Source organism: Callospermophilus lateralis, unplaced genomic scaffold (genome assembly GCF_048772815.1).
Source record: "Callospermophilus lateralis isolate mCalLat2 unplaced genomic scaffold, mCalLat2.hap1 Scaffold_2553, whole genome shotgun sequence".
Lineage (NCBI taxonomy): Eukaryota > Metazoa > Chordata > Mammalia > Rodentia > Sciuridae > Callospermophilus > Callospermophilus lateralis.
This window is the reverse complement of record NW_027513358.1, coordinates 113,708-129,875: the sequence shown is the minus strand read 5'-3', so window position 1 is coordinate 129,875 and position 16,168 is coordinate 113,708. Positions and strand designations below refer to the sequence as shown.

The 16,168-nt window shown below is 44.3% G+C and overlaps 1 long non-coding RNA gene across 2 annotated transcripts; it reads right to left on the bottom strand.

Moving 5' to 3' along the window:
* Positions 1–1,151: 1,151 nt before the first annotated feature.
* LOC143640434 (uncharacterized) lies at positions 1,152–7,284 on the bottom strand. 2 transcript variants are annotated; one of them, XR_013154927.1, is made up of 4 exons: positions 7,057–7,284; positions 4,152–4,282; positions 2,268–2,421; positions 1,152–1,789 (listed from the first exon to the last, which is right to left on the bottom strand). It is a non-coding gene; the product is annotated as an uncharacterized LOC143640434 (long non-coding RNA). The 2 variants fall into 2 exon arrangements; XR_013154928.1 differs by having other exon boundaries at positions 2,285–2,421.
* Positions 7,285–16,168: the final 8,884 nt, after the last annotated feature.

The following is a 16,168-nucleotide window of genomic DNA, read 5'->3' as shown; positions in this document are numbered from 1 at the left end:
TGCCATTAAATCAGGAAGCAAACACACAAGGTGAGGCTGGGGATAGAGGTGAGTGGTTTAGAGCATTTGTCTGAGGCCCCGCCTGGGTTACATGTTTATCACTGAAGGGGGTGGGAAGGGCGGGTGGAAGAAACACTAATAAGTAAAAGTTCTGGGCATAGCAGTTTCATCAGTGAATTCTATGAAATATTAAAAGAAGCATGGCTGTCTCCTCTCAATCTTCTTTCAAAATGTTGAAGAGGAACGGGGAAAAACCTGCAGACCTCTACTCCTAATTGTATTAGTGACAGTTCAAAAGTTGGGTTTAGAGAACTGCCGGTGTGTGAATTCAAGGGATATTTCAATTGCAGCAAAATTTCATATTTCACCAAAATTTCAATATTGTACTTTGCAATTGATGCCGTTAAAGTTGTGCATGAAATAAAGTATTAAATTTGGGACTGTCCTTCACTTCTGGTTCTTCCTGGTTGTGTTTGTAGTGTTCAACTCTTAAAAAATAAATAAATAAAATTGTTTTAAAAACCCAAAGCTGAAAATTGAAGGACTTCCTGGAAGGCATATGCGAATGTCTACAACTGATCTGATCTGGGTCATCAGTTTCTCAGGGAACATACTTTGCTTAGCATGTTTTGCCTTTCCTGAAAATATTCCTTTTGAATCTGAGAAAGTAAAACGTCTGCCTGTGGTGAGTCAAAGGTGTAAAAGTAAGACTTCTGCAGTTCACTATAGGAAATGGAGGGAAGGGGTCCAAAAGTTCAGAAAACTCTGGGATTAAGTCCAGTGAATGTTTGGCCCCAGAACAATGACAGAAGTGAAACGAGCTGAAGAATTCTTGTAATGAACATTCACCATACATGATACTGGGCAGGATGAACAGGCAAGGGAGAACCCTGTGTGGACCTGTGCAAAGGGGACCCCAGCATCCATCCCTTTTCCCGCAAAGAAAAGACACCTGCACAGGGCCCATGCTGGCATCCAGCCAACCCACCTTTCATTTCCCAATCTCCAAATCAAGCATACTAGTGGAAAACGATTGTTTCCATGATTTTATTATACAAGGGACAGAAAATTTCATGAAAATCCAAGAAGGCATCAACTTCTCCCCCGACTGCTAATCTGAGAATTTTCTATTTGAACATGTTTCTTCTCAGAGGATCATCCATTGCAGCAAGTTCACGGAGACGCTGGTGCTCTCCAGCCAAAGGCATCAGCCAGAAGTCCAGAGCCTTAAAATGTAAAGCCTCTGCATGGGAGTGGAAACCTCAGGCAGAGGCTCCTGGCACCAGTACAGCAAGATGTTGGAAAGAGTATGGGCAATCTCGGGATCCCTTGCTCCAATGGGGCAGCCTGGGCACCGGTCTTCCTGGTTTCTTAGAGGTGTCCCACTCTCCTGGTGGGGCCGGTGGATCCTGCTGGGTCTGAGGCTTTGGGCCAGGGCAGGCAGGCAGGCAGCTCTGGGCCTCTTCTCAAAGTGCTGTGCAATCCGGATCCGTGGATGGGGCAGTCACAGCTGAGAAACCCACAGGGTCTTAAAAGTGTTTCACGGTTGAAGTCCTGGTGATCCCCAGAAAGGAAGCCCAGCCTGGGATACAAAGGCAGAGGCCAGGGCCCAGCATCTGCTTCCTGGATGGCTGGCAGTGCCTGGGGCCCTGGAGCATCTTCTCCACAATCCCAGGCCTCCCTCACACAGCAGGGAAAATGCTTCTCCATAGCTGCAGACTCTCAGAGAGGGAAAAGTCATCAGAGACTGCTTGCAAGACAATTTCTACACTCCAGGGCTCCTCTTGACCTGAAACACAGGGTGTGGAACTTATGGAGACAGGATCTCATGGGTACATTTCTGCTGAAGGGCAAATTCAATCATCTTAGATGTCCGTGTTGGATTGAATCGATGTTGTTGAGAGATAGGTTTCAAACCACTTTCTAAAATCCCAGGATCCCCATCACTGGTGGCCATGACCCACACCTGACTACCCTGGTCTCCAAGGAGGGAAAGTGAGAGAAGAGGGAGAAATAGAGAGGGAGAAATGGAGAGAGACTATGAGTTCGCCTTGGAGGAGGCTGAGGCTGGAGGATTGCAAGTTCAAAGCCAGCCTCAGCAATTGAGCTAGACCGGAAGGATTTGAGGAGACGTTGCCTGAAAAAAGGAAGAAAAAATGCTGAGGGTGTGGCTCAGTGGTTAAGCAGTTTGGGCTCAATCCCTCTGCATTAGGGTTCTGGAGAGGAACAGAATCAACAGGAAGTTTGATTATGAAAAGGAGACTCACTGGTTTGACTTATGCACCAGAAGCTGGATAGTCCAAAATGGCAGTCTGTAGGCTGGAGAGCTGGAAGAACAAGCAGATAAATGCCCAGAACAAGAGAGATCAGGGTGCTCCTCTAGTAGTAGGCCAAAGGCTTCTGGAGAATCGCTGGCACAGCCTGTTTTAGAAGAGAGAGGAAGCAAGCGTCAACATTCAATCACAGCAGCAATCAGGAACTGTTCAAGAGGATTCTGCTTGCATCTGCTGCTGCTTTGCTTGTTCTTCCAACTTTTATTCTATCCAAGCCATCATCTTATTGGATGGTGCTGCCCATGCTTAGGGAGGGTCTTTGTTTCCATTGGCTATCCCACATGCCCATCAATTCCAGACATACCCTCACTGACACACCCATGAGCCTCTTGATCCTCTGTATCTCTTAATCTCAGCAAGTTGGGCATTGGAAAGGACCATTACACCCTAGTACAGTGAATAAATAAATAAATAAGTAATGAATTAATTACTATCTCAGGCTTCTGGAAACTCCCTGGACGATCCCTGGCAGAGTCCACTTTGCAGGAGTGAAGAAGCAAGAGTCAGATATCCTGAAGTGAAGGCAGCAGCCATCAAGAAGAGAAGCACTGGCATCTGCTGTTGCTTCCTTTTCTTCCAACATTTATTCCATGCAAGCCACCATTCTATTGGATGATGCTACCCAACTTTAGGGATGGGCTGCACTTCAGTTTCCATCCCACATTCCAATGATTCCTAGACACACCCAGAAGGCTCTTAATCATTGACATGTCCAAATCCCATTAAGTTGAATGAAAGCTAACATTAACAAGGGTTACCCAGACTGAATCAACAAGAACACCAGAACAAATCTTCAGTTTGATTGGGAATAAATCCATAAGCAAACACAAGGTGAGTCTTGGGATAGAAGTAAACAGTAGTAACAATACTAAACCCACTCTATCCTCTTCATGATGACAATGTGTAGATTGCCCTACTAAATGAGGATAAATTATTAAAACAAAGAAGAATATATTCTAAATCTTTTCTTGGTTAATATTTTTTAGAAATCCAATTTTTTTAAACCATTGGTTTTTTAAAATATCTTTTTTGTAATGTTTTTGAGGATGGAAACCAGAGCCCCACACATGCTAGGTGAGTGCAGTACTGCTTGAGTCACATTCCCAACCCCTTGGTTTTATACTTTTAAATAGATTTCATGCGTACCTCTTTCAAACTATAAAATTATGTCCGAGGAAAGACCTATTTAGTTATAGAGACAGTAAATCATGTACAGTTTTTCCTCAATATTTGTAAATCTGTTCTTTATCATGTGAGGTTTTTTTTTTTTTTTTTTTTTTTTTGGTAAGATTTCTTTTCTTTCCTTTTCCAAGCATTCTAAATTCTAAAGAAAGGTTGCACCTAATTGACCACTGTGTTCACTGCTAAGTAGACTTTCTTTAGATTGACAGAATTTAGATCATTTGGTGACCTTCAGATTATATCAGAATGTGGAATGCACCTCCTAAGTCTTCACTTCTGTGCATCAGTTAACACAAATCATGTAAATTGCTGTGAGATTTAACTTGCAGACAAGTAATCAGTCTGGCTAAAGAAATGTATGAACTATTCCTAGGAAGTTCAGGTTGGTTGGAATGTTCTGAGGGGGAAAAACTATAAAGCGGACAGATGCCCTGGATGAAGATCATCCCCATCACACCTTCTTCCTGCCCATTGCTTGCTACACATCATTTTCCTCACTTTTCAAGCACATTCATGCACCTGAGTTCCCTGAGGTGGCCTTTCTGGGAATGATGTCTGCACCCCAGCTTCTCAGAGTGCCAACCCTTGAGTAAACCTGATTGTTTTTGAACTCTTGATTCCCAAGTACTTACTTACCAGGGGTGAGTACATGGACTTGGATCCAGTAATAGATTCAGCTTTTAACAATTTGAGTTCACTGGGTACCTGTATCTGCATCCTTCTCATGTTGTACACTCACTTCTGAATGGCCTGTCCCGTCCTTTGTCCTGAAATACCAAGCAGGAGAGTAAATCTATTTCCCTCAGTTTAAAGGGATTTTGTTTCATATCACCTTCTATGTATGCATTCCCCTTTCTAGGGGGAATGATGTCTGCATTCACTGTCCTCAGTACATGTTTCTCAGGCAAGTTCACTAAGACTCACTCCACAGCTTGCTGACAGAAGAAATTCTCACTAGGTTCTTAGTGGTTCACATTAATGCCTAACATTCATGGACTCAGGGTGCCTTGTGTAATCTGAACTCAACTCAGCCCAGGTTCATGCTGTCCCCATGCACTGGTGCTTTCCTTTCACAGGAGAGACACACAGTTTTATCCCAGAGTTGAGTGTGCTCCTGGATTCAGTAACTGAATACAGTCCTAGATTATTAGAAACAACTGTACCCAAAATAAAAGTAGCACCAGGAAGGGGACACTATGTGGAAGAATTAGGAAAAAAATCTTTCATAAATGTATTGTGAGTGCTACTCAGGAAGCTCCTCTTCACCCTGCAGGAACTAGAGAATCAGGGTACTTAAAATCCATCCATCTCTTCTAGAGAGCATCTCAAAGCAAAGTCCTTTGAGCTGCAATAAGGGTGAAAAATTGACACTAAATGGCCAGAGGGAAGGGTGAATTTTCAATCCAGGAGACCTATGGAAAATGCTCTCTTTTTGACTGGTGAATAAGATGCACATTGGAGTTCTCTGTTGAGACAAGAGGCAAAAAGGATCGTGAACTTTCTATCTCAATGTTACTGACCCTGGGGAATGTTCTCTTTTACTTGCTGCTCATTGGTCGCCATGGTCTTTTTCTTCACCTGAAATACCAGGCCCAGGGGTGATCACTGTTACCTCAGTATTGAGCCTCAAATTCACATTTGAAAGAAGGAGATGAAGATCCTTGCTATGGTTTGAATGTATCCCTGAAAGCTTATTCACAGGAATCTAAATCCCCCCATGCAACAGTATCGGAAGATGGGGCCTGAAAAATGTGATTAGGCCAGCAGGGCTCTGCCTCCATGAATGGCTTCAGTGCCCTTTACAAAAGGGCTTTCAGTAGTGGGCCCTTGCACACAAGTTCCTGTGCCTTTCCGTTATAGGAAAAGGTAGCACAAAGGCCCTTGTCAGTTGCCTGCACCATGTTTTTTGACCTCACTAACTCCAAAACCCATAGAAAATGTGTTTATTTTCTTAATAAATTGCCTGGTTCCTGAGATTCTGTTATAGTGACAGGGACCAAATTAATACAATTGTTACAATTAGGAGTTTTCCTAATGAAGGGGATTATGAAAGGTCAGGATATGCCAGCCTCAATATATGCCATTTTGGCCTAAGGATTATTTTGAACTAAAAGCATTTGAGTTACTGAAATCTCTCTTTATACCTAAAATAACTTGATCATCGTTAGTACTCACCCCAGGAACAATTACATCCCCCTCTGATAAGAGAATTTGCAACCACACTCAAACAGACATTCTCTACAAACTATCTTAATTCCCTATTAAGGGGATTGTAAATTCTCCAATTTTACCACTCCTTTGGAGGAATTAGATCTTTGTGTGATGCATCCATACACACAAAACTTAAAATTCATAAATCGGTTATGCCTTTGGTCCTGTTCAGCTGTTTCCAAATTATTTCAGTCCCAAACAAGGCCATTGAATCTACCAAGGCAGAGGAAAATCTTTTCTTTGTTTTCCTAGAAAACATAAACATGTATTATTACTATCTCTCTAAGACATTACTGCATAGCTTCTGAGCCGTGTCCACACTTCCCACAAGGCTCACCTGTGCACACTGCTGTGGTTCCAAACTTCCTTTCTGCATTTTTGCTTCAAATGTTAGAGAATGTCTGTTGTGTATCACCTTCTATCAGTCAATGGGATCCTAACAAGTCTTGTTATTGTGCTGCATTTCTTGGTTTCGAAAAGCTTTACTTAATGACATTTTACAGACATATCTTTCTCTGTTTACACTTTGTTTCCTCTTTCCAATGACAAACAAGGGCAGACGCTGTGAAAGGCTCCAAATCACATGTTTTTCTGTGCCCCACAATTGGCCCTGGGGTGTTGAAACCATGGCCTGGCACTGATACACCTGACATTGCCAGCCTGCCCAGAATGTAGCCATTTCAGACTGCAAAAGACTTAGCGTCTCCTCGTGAGGAATATGCCCTTCCCATGACCAGTGTCTGGCCATTCTCACAGGTGCACACCACACTGGAATTAGACTGAATTTGAAGGCTGAAGTAGCTCTGATGCACACTCTTTCAAGGGAGTAACTCCTACCAAACTCCTCTTTAGATTCCTAAACTGGAGTTGGTCACCCTTACCACTAGGGGTGCTAATTCTAATATTTCTGCTAAGATGCAAGGCTAGGGTGGAGGGAAAGAGTTGGGGGTTTAGCTCAGTGATATAGCACTTGCCCAGCAAACCTCAAGTAACTGGGTTCAATCTGCAGTACTTCAAAGTGTGAAAGAAGGAAGGAAGGAAGGAAGGAAGGGGTGGATGAGTGGGAGATAGGACTGATGGGCCCCCAGTTTTTCTTTAAACAGTTCTCTTCCCTGGCCTCTTGATCCTGATAATGTGGCTGTAACTTTTCCTATGGGGACAAGGCACTTCTTCCTTCATTCTGCAGATCCACAGCAAAGGAGGCAATTGGAGATGCTTCAAGTACAAGATAGGGTTTTGGCTAGGGGAGGAAATGGTAAGATAGTGGGGGAAGACTGTAGTAGTCCGCTTGAGAGTAGGTGAGATAAGGGTCCAAATGGGGTCCACTTACCTCTCTGGGGCACCTGTCCCCTGATGCAAACAGCCGAGGTTCATCTGGGAAAAGGATGGAATTGATTTTTTTAATGAGAGCCAGAGGAGTGTGGGAGATCTTAAGGGCTGCTGGAGATGCACATGGTAGAGTCTGCAGTCTCTGTGGGGCATCCCTTCCAGTAGTGCAGATCTTTGGGGGAAGCATAAAAAGTCATGGGACAGAGCAATTTTCTCCTGTGCAGTGGCAACCCCATATTTTGTAGAAAAAAAGTAATTCAGAGGCTTCAGTCTTACTTGAAAAGTGAGTGGAAAGGGAGGATTCAAGTGCTTGAAACTTTGCCACCATTGCAACATCTCAAGACAGAGAAGCCTTAAATGACTCATTTAAAAAGTTAATTTACAGAAGAACCCCAGCAAAGTAATTAGGGAGGACTAGTTTGAAGGTTCGGGGCAGAGTTTCCTATCACAAAAGGACATGTTTCTCTGACTTGCCTTAAAAGCACTGAGGTATCTATAAAAGGAGAGGGGTCCCAGACCAAGACGGAGGGGTGGCATGCAAGGAGGACCTATCACTGCTTTTTGCTAGCAGAGCTGTTGGTGTTCCTGAGGCCTTACTTTTCCCTTAGACCAGCCTGATTGGTGCCCACCTTGGGTGCTACTCAGCCTGCTCTCACCACGTGCAGCCCTCTGGGTCAGTTGCTGGAGGCTTTGGTAATCCAGAACCCTGACTTTGCCAGGAAAAAGAAAGGTTTTGTTATGTCAAAATCGTGAGTTTGGGGACAGCCAGTGGGAGTGGAAATCTCACTAGCTTCATTGACTCACTGACATTGCCGCTGCCTTCTCAGAGCTGGCATAGATTTACCTGCTGCACTGCTGATGGAGCCAGTTGAGATGCCTTTGACCTTGGGAAAGCCATAAGCTGGGTTTCGCTTTTGCAGGGTCCAGTGATGCCAGCAACTGGAATAACAGTTCACTAGCGCCACACCCAAAAGGAAAAGAGTCTGCTTTTCTCCTTAGTACTGCCATTAGTTGTGGCATGGAGAGAATGTTTCTCTCCACCCTGGGCGGTCCCTTTCTCCCTCTATCCTAGGAGGATTAGTGCAGCCTTTCCCAGTTGCCTTTCCTGGAGTTCCCATTCGCTCTCTGACCAGCAGTGCGATCCCAACAGTTTCCAGTCATAGCACATATTTGTACCAAGCCTGGGTGGCAGTAAGGCTCCTTTCTTTGTATCACCAGATTCTAGGTAACAGCACCGTGGTTGGCGCCAAAGTGAAAGTTTGTCGCTGGCAGCAAGGCTAGCTGAGGTCCTTTGCAGAATCCCAGAGCACCATTCACTCCCGCCCACTTTCTCCTGGTCTGGGCTCAACTAGTTGTGCTGTGCGCGCGTTTTTCGGTGGCACCCCCGACTACACAGCTCTGATGGGTTCTAACGTGCAGTTTCTGCTGTTGCCTGGAACAGAATTCCTTAGTGGCAGCCCGGCTGGCAGGGCCATGGCGCCTATGCCACTGAGCCCTTCAGCTATCTTTCAGGCGCCCTCCTCTCCTTCACCACCAAAGATCCAAGTTTTTTGTTTTTTTTTTTTGTGGCAGCGGCACCTCTGTCTCAGGATCCCTGGCCTCCCTGCGCCTTGCATTTATTGGCTTAGCAAGCTTCAATTTAGAGATGCTTGTGATTCCCCATTCCTTGTCCACCCAAGTACCAGAAGTGTCCTGATTGGAGGCAAAGCTAGAAGCCTAATCGTGTCCTGGGGTCTTGCCCTGGGTTTCCTGGTCCTTGGAGTCCCCGTTTGTCCATGGCCAGTTAGGACTTAACACCAGAGGGTGATCTATTCCTCCCAGCAAGTCCGGGATTGGCCATTTCTTAGCGTTTATTCCAGCCTCAGGTGTTTAGTCCTAAGAACTCGGGTTTAGCAGCAGCGCCTGCCATTTAAGTGGAAGCAAGTTCCCAATTCCTGAGAGCAAACTCCATTTCAGCTTTGTGGGTGATGGTTAAGTCGGGTACAAACGTGGGTACAGGAGAATACCATTTTTCTAAAAGGCCAGTTCAACAATTGCCACTTTAGCACTATCCGCAGTTTCTTTTTTCCTAACAAATTTGGTTTAGCAGTGGAGAGTTCCGCTTTGACTATGTTTGGGGGTTTGGACCTCCCAGGGAAATTCAATGTGGCCACCAAAGCCATTTCTGGGTGGCGCCAGTTCCCTTATCTCCATATCCATCCTCGACATGCAGCCACCTGTGATTTTTTTACTCACATAGAACTCAGGGAACCCTGGCAATTGGGACTTGTAGGTTTTGCCAATAACGGTGTCTTTTTAATCTTAGGAAATATAGGTTTAGGCAGAAAAGATCTCAGTTACATCCCACGGGGATATCACAGTCCAAGATCACACCTTGCAACAAACCATGGTTTGCAGTTTCCTTGTAGGGCTCTCTCTGTTTTGTTCATTTTGAAGAAATTTTTCTTTTGGTAATTTTGCTGTGCATTTTGTAGTGTTTTTGTTTTGGCTTTTAATAATTTTATTACTTGTTTGTACTTACATAAATATTATGCTTTCCCTAGGGATTCCCTTAGTGTGCCCCAGAGCTTTCTCCTCCTGACTTCCTCCAGGAGCCAGTATTATGGTTTAGGTGTGGTGTGCCTCAAAAGCTCAGGTGTGAGATAATGCAAGGTTTGGAGGAGAAAGAATTGAGTTTAATTAGCCTGGATTTAATGGGTGAATGGATCCCTGAAGGGACTGGGTGGTAACTGGAGGCCAGTGGGATGTGGCCTGAGGAAGCCATTCCCTGGGGACGTCGCTGTGGGTTACATATTCCTATCTGGAGGGTGGAGTACCCCCCCACACCAGACTACAAGGTGAGCTGCTTCTGTCTGCTACTGGGAAGTTCTGCCTCACCCAAAGCCCAGAGGAATGAGGCCAGCCTTCCATGGACCAAGACCTCTGAAACTGTGAGGCCTTAAATAAACTCTTCCTCTTCTATAATTTTGCTGGTTGACTTTTTTTAGTCACAGTAGCAAAACAGCAGGGAAATAGAGCTGGGTCTCTGCACACAGCAGGTGCCCACATAACTCCTAGCCCTACAGGGAAAGGTGCTTCTCACCAGCCCTTGGGGCAGAAGCACCCAGCGGATTTCCAGGTTGTAGCTTTGCTCTGCTCTAAGCACCCCCCAAACTGTGTCTCCCTCTTGAGACCTGGTGGTTCCCTGTGCAGGTGCTTTCTTGTTCCTAGAACTGCTATTTTCCCAGGTCTACTTTTCTTCCAGGAGGTGTTCACTGAGAGTGCTGAGCCTCGGTTTTTCTGTCACAGGTTGTGTTTTCACTGCCTGTGAGTTTTCAAGGCAGAAGGGTAACCGAACCCCAAGTGATCACCCCCTCGGTGACTGCAAAGCCAATCGGCACAGGCAGAAGGCCTAGGAAAAGTGTACTACTTGTAGTAAGCAAGGGGAACACTGGGGCCGGTGTCCGGTGTCCCCCAAACAAGGAAGGCAGGGGGAACACTTACTGGGAAGGTCCTCGTGCCTATTCTTGCTGGTAAGACTTGTGACAAGTAGCAGGTGGACAGCTTCCTGCGCATGCTCAGTTGAGACTCTTAGGAAAGTCTGTTCAAAGATCTGGGCTGTAAGATGCTAGGGCTCCTCCTAGCCTGAAACTTTGTGCAATTGAGTAAACCCCTGTGGGTGCTGAAACAAAGTAGATTTGGGGATCATCATGGACTCTAAGCTATAATGCCACAACTTGAGCTCCTTTTGCAACTGTTTTTTGATGCAGTTTGAAGTCCAATTCATTATGGCATAAATCACAGATCATATCAGTAAAATGGACATTCCTCATTTAAGTAGTCTAGAAAATAAAGGTAATGCCCTAGTGGAGCCAGGAGAATAATCTGGTGAATCAGTCATTTATTCCCAGGTGCTTCTGTGGATATTTGTTAAAGCCTAGATGCCTGTTTTGAATCTTTTCAAGGTGCTTTTGGATTTCACAAGTGTTAATATTAATGCAGTGAGAAGTATATTGGCAATAGAAAATATCCTTCTTGCTTGGCTGGAATATAACCAAAAGAAATTTTGTTATGGCACACTGATTTTCCTAAGAATTCTATACCTTTTTGCTGGGTGCAAAATGGCCCAGGAGATTTCATTAGTTGTACTTTTTCAGGGTGAAAGACTTGTCATCACATGTAAAAACACAGAAACAAGCTGGCACTTTCCTGAGCATGTTAAGTTCAGATCATGCTTCTTCATACCTATGTTCACAGGTGGCAGAGGGAACCCCTCCAGGGTGAAAAATTCTGCATTATAAAGAATTTGAAGCCAGTGGTTTCCAGATTCCTGATGAAGGGGTGTTTTCAGACAGCTTGGAGAATGGTAGCCAGCTAGGTGTAGCTGAGCCCTCTTCCTGCATTGCTTGGAACTGCTAATTCTAGTCTCAGGAGTCCCACTCATTCATCCCTGAGGACCAAAGCACCTGAGGTGCCAACTTGGGATGCTGGGTCTTGTGTGAACTAGGGTCAAATCATGTGTTGGTATGTGTCTTCCTCCTCTTTGGAGAGTCTCTTTTGCTTCCTAAAAACAAGAAAGGATCCAGCCAACAAGGATTTGTAGTAGACCAGTGGTATCCCAAGTTTCTGACTCAGGGATTCCAGGCTGAGAGAGTACAAAGCACACCTGCCCAGTTTCCATCCCACACAGTCTTCACCACCACTAAGCATCCACCTCTCACGTGAAGACTTCCAGTTTAACAAGGTCCCCTACCAGAACTCTAGCAAAACTTCTTTAAAGTCCCTGTGTTGAGAGTGATGAAGCAATAATGGATAGTTGCCCAGCTTTAAGTGGCCAATCCACTGCAGCTCCATGGGATGCAAATCTTGAAGACTCTATACTTGTATATGTGTACTTCTGCTGAATAAAACAAGACAGTGTCCTGTAACCAATCACTCCTATGCATATACATGTAAGCTGGGATTTTAAAAACAATAGCCTCAACTTATCCTCAACAGATTTGGCTACCAAATGAGCTTCACAGTCAAAAGTATACTCCAAACATTAGGTTTAAGTGTTTTTGGATTATTTTATTACTAATGAACAATCATTGAACTGTACTCCAAATTCTTCCTTGCATGAGAGCCTATCGGAAGGAACTGGGCGCCATGGTGCATGCCTGTAATCCCAGTGGCTCAGGAGGCTGAGGCAGGAGGATCAAGGGTTTAAAGCCAGCCTCAGCAACTTAGACAAGCACTAAGCAACTCAGTGAGGCCCTGTCTCTAAATAAAATATAAAAAAAATGGTGGAGGGGGCGTCACTGGGGATGTGGCTAAGTGCCCCCGAGTTCAATCCCCTGTACCAAACAAAAAGAGACTGCCTATGGGTGCCTGTCATTCTCTTGGTGAAAGCAAAGAATATTACATAAATTTTTCACCTTCCAATGAGAGGTCTTATTGATGTCAATACCAAAAATAGTTGAGGAGGAAAGGGAGAAATAATTTTGAGGAAATAATTCCTTTCCAATGCTTACTGATAATCTTTCCTATCAGTACCTTCTGAGAAATAAGGTGCAAAAAAGTAAATTAAAGTCTTTAAATAATGGCATTTCAGTGTCCCCAATATACAACTGTGTCATCACTTTCTAGCCTAGGTCTACTTTGGACAAACTCACTAAAATATTTCCTGGAATACTGAAAACATAAAGTTATTCTTCAATGAAGTGCAACACATGGAGAAAAGTAATACTTTGTAATTCACAACAGGGATGTGTACGGTTCTTCAGTAATGGAATCCACATCAACAGAGGCAACACAACTGCGAATGGAGAACAGGATGTGCTGGAGACTGGGGTCTATCTGATGCCCTGACATTTTGCAGCAGCCGCAAAGGAAGGATAATCATCTCTGTAATTTCCACTTCCTGATATCTTTGATATTGTGGTGATCATCCATTTTATGTCAGTATTCTCCTTGCTTCTCAGAATGCAGTGGGTGCTCTCAATTTCATTCCCTATTGACCCTATTGAGAGGAAATTCCAAGCAAGACCCTGTCTCAAAAAAATAATAAGGGCTGCGGACCGGTGGTAATTCAGTGTCATAGCACTCCTGATTTCAGTCCCCACTACCAGGAGGAGGTGGGGGAAATTGTACTCTTGTGATCTGATGGCAGGTTGCTCTCCTTTCAGGCTTTTTATGGTTTAGATAGTAGTTCCCCTCAACCAAGCTCATATGTGAAACAATGCAAGAAAGTTTGGAGGTGAAATTATTGGGTTATGCAGATCTTAACCTAATCAATGCATCAGTCCTCTGATAGGTATTAACTGGGGGGGGTGTAAATATAGGCAGCTAGTGTGTGGATGGAGGAGGTGGGTCCCTGGGAGCTGCCTTTGGTATATGTTTTGTCCTTGTTAAGTGGAGCTGGGATGTGGCTCAGTGGTCCAGTGCCCCTGAGTAAATCTCTGGTACCAAAAAAAAAAAAAAAAAAAAATGGGGCCAGACTGCCACAACTGTCTACCTCAGCCCTTTTTCCACAGGTAAGCTGGATTGGTAAAGCAGGATTCCCAGACTGGGAACTCAGAATAGAAAGGACATTTTGTCGTGGAAATTTGCATCTCAGGGAGGCAGACACTATAGGTCTCCAGAAGCCAATGATTGGAGGTGTGTTTGGAGAGGAGAGATGCTGGAGGTCTCAGAGCAACTTGAGGCTCACATGAGGCCCCCTGAGACAGATTCAGAGGGAAGACTAACTTCCCTGGGTAGACGCCTGTCTGCCAGATAGGACAAATGTGTGTAAATAACAGGATATCTATTGCCCCTGGCCATCCCCTTCTAAGGAGGCACAAGCCACCACCCGCCCCATGCCTAGTAGAGCAGAGCGAGAGAGGGTCCTGCACCCTCTCTCATTACAGTATAAGACATCAATTTTTAAGTACCATCAAATAGCATAAAATTAAATAAATACAAAGATCTAAGTACTGTGATCAGTCAGGCCTTATTAAGTCAACAGTGATGTATATGTAAATCCATTGATTCCTTTACAGTAGTAGGTTTGACTCAGATGAAGCTGTATTACACTTCCAACATGGAAATGATAAGAAAAGGAAAAGAAAGAAAGGAAGAAAGGAAGGAAAAAACCCCACAGACCGAACCTATAAAAGAAGGGTTCATTTTATTTTTGTTCCCATTAAGTTCTTCTTTCAATTCATGATAGAGTCAGTCAGTTATTACCATATTGGTGAAATTGGAACAAGTCACTTCCATCATGGGTCTGCTGCTCATCATTCACTTTTACCACCAAAGAGTATTCAAGAAACCTCCTTGACAAAGTGAGAGCTGACTTGGCCTCCATTTCAGAGAAGGTTGAAATAAAGACTGCAGAAGTTTGAGAACTCAGTGAGGGTCACTCATTTAGAAGCTATGCAACTGCTCTGTGACTCAGTTTGAGACTTTAGCTTCTTACAGTTGCACACTTGTACACCAATTCTGAAATCCTTTTAATTTAGCAATCTGGCACTAGAACACTAAACTGGGAAAGTGAAAGACCACAGCAAAACTGATTGAGTGCCCCTGCCCTGCTCTTCAACATCCTAAGTCAGGATTCACACATTTCCCTTCTAGACTTTCTCTGTTCAAAGAACAGGGTTCAAGACTGTGCTCCAAAACTACCAATGTGATTTGGTGCAATAGTGAACCAGCTGCCCCCAAACAGGTTCCCTCTCACAATCCGGTGGGGATTTTTCTTTCAAAACCTTATGAAAATCTCCTCTCAACACCCATAATATCATCCAGGAGGATAAAATTCTGTGTGAATATCATTAATTCTGTTTTATTAGGTAATTTGCTCCAAAGACTACACTCCCCACCCAGATTTCCAGAATCAGATAGGACTGCCCAGGCGATCAGAAGCGAATACTCAGACAGGTGCTCGTGATTTCTGACATCCATTCCCTGCCACAATCTGTGTAACCTGGTGTGAAACGGACAGGTCAGAGAGCAGTATGGGGCTGCAGGCAGTGGTCCTGGGGGTTCAACAGACCAGGCAGAAGAACTTCTGGGCTCAATATACTGTAGAACCTGGCCACCTGCTTTCTCTCTGGACCTGGGTGATCTGCTCTGGGTCTGCCAGGAGTTTCACTGGAACCTGATTTCCAACACCACAGTCCCTGCCATCCCCTCAACTCCACACCCACAGCCCCTTGCCTAGAGCTTTTTCCCTGGGACCACTGTGGAAACCACTACTTTCCTCCCATCTACTTCATGGCTCTGTTGTTGCACAAATGTTACTAAGGAAACTTGAAGCCATGTGCCTGACACTCAAATCAGCAGAAAAAGAAGGCATTTAAATAAAAAGAAAGAAAATAAGTCGTGAAAAACATTTCTGCTGTGCAATTAGGAAACAATACAAACCAAACACATCCATCCAGGGCCAAAGTCTGCAAAAGAAAATTTAAAAAGCAAAACATCCTGGCAAGCATCTCCACAAAGTGAAGCTGCAAACTTGGGGCAAGGACTGTGGGTTGAACTCAGTGTAGCATGCTTCAAGCCCTGGATTCAATACTCCCACACCAAAACCAAAAACCAAAAACAACACCCAGTGCAGTCTGGGCTGTATTGATTTTCCATGTAGCATACTAAGCCTGTGTTGTTGCTAAGTGGGGCTGCTGGGTAGGCTAAATTAAAAGGATTTCAGAACTTGTGTACACTTGTGCAACTGTGACTGTTGCAAACTGAGGCTTCATGCTACCAAGAAATCCTTGGCAGGGGGTAAGAGGAAGCTGGCAATGCCTACAGTCATCCACCAATCGGATATTAGGTGCGATTAAGAAGTCTGAAGCATACTTGGCTAATACTGGTTTCCTTCCACTAAGTTCTGACCTGAAAACGCAACCTTGGGAGGCGCTTCAAATCTCAAGCATTGCTAGCTGGATTTGACTTCCTACTCTTAAAAAATAAAAAATAAAAAAAAAAAATTATTTCACCAGAACTTGCTCAGAAAAAGAAAATTTCAAAGCACGACTAAGAAATCACAGGCAAGGAATAAACATTCCGCTTAATTCATTCACATTGGAGGCTACACTATACCTGTTGGAGGTGGAAAATTCTGAGACAAGGCTGAATTGGACCTCAGGGGCCTACCTGCACTTCCCTGGGCA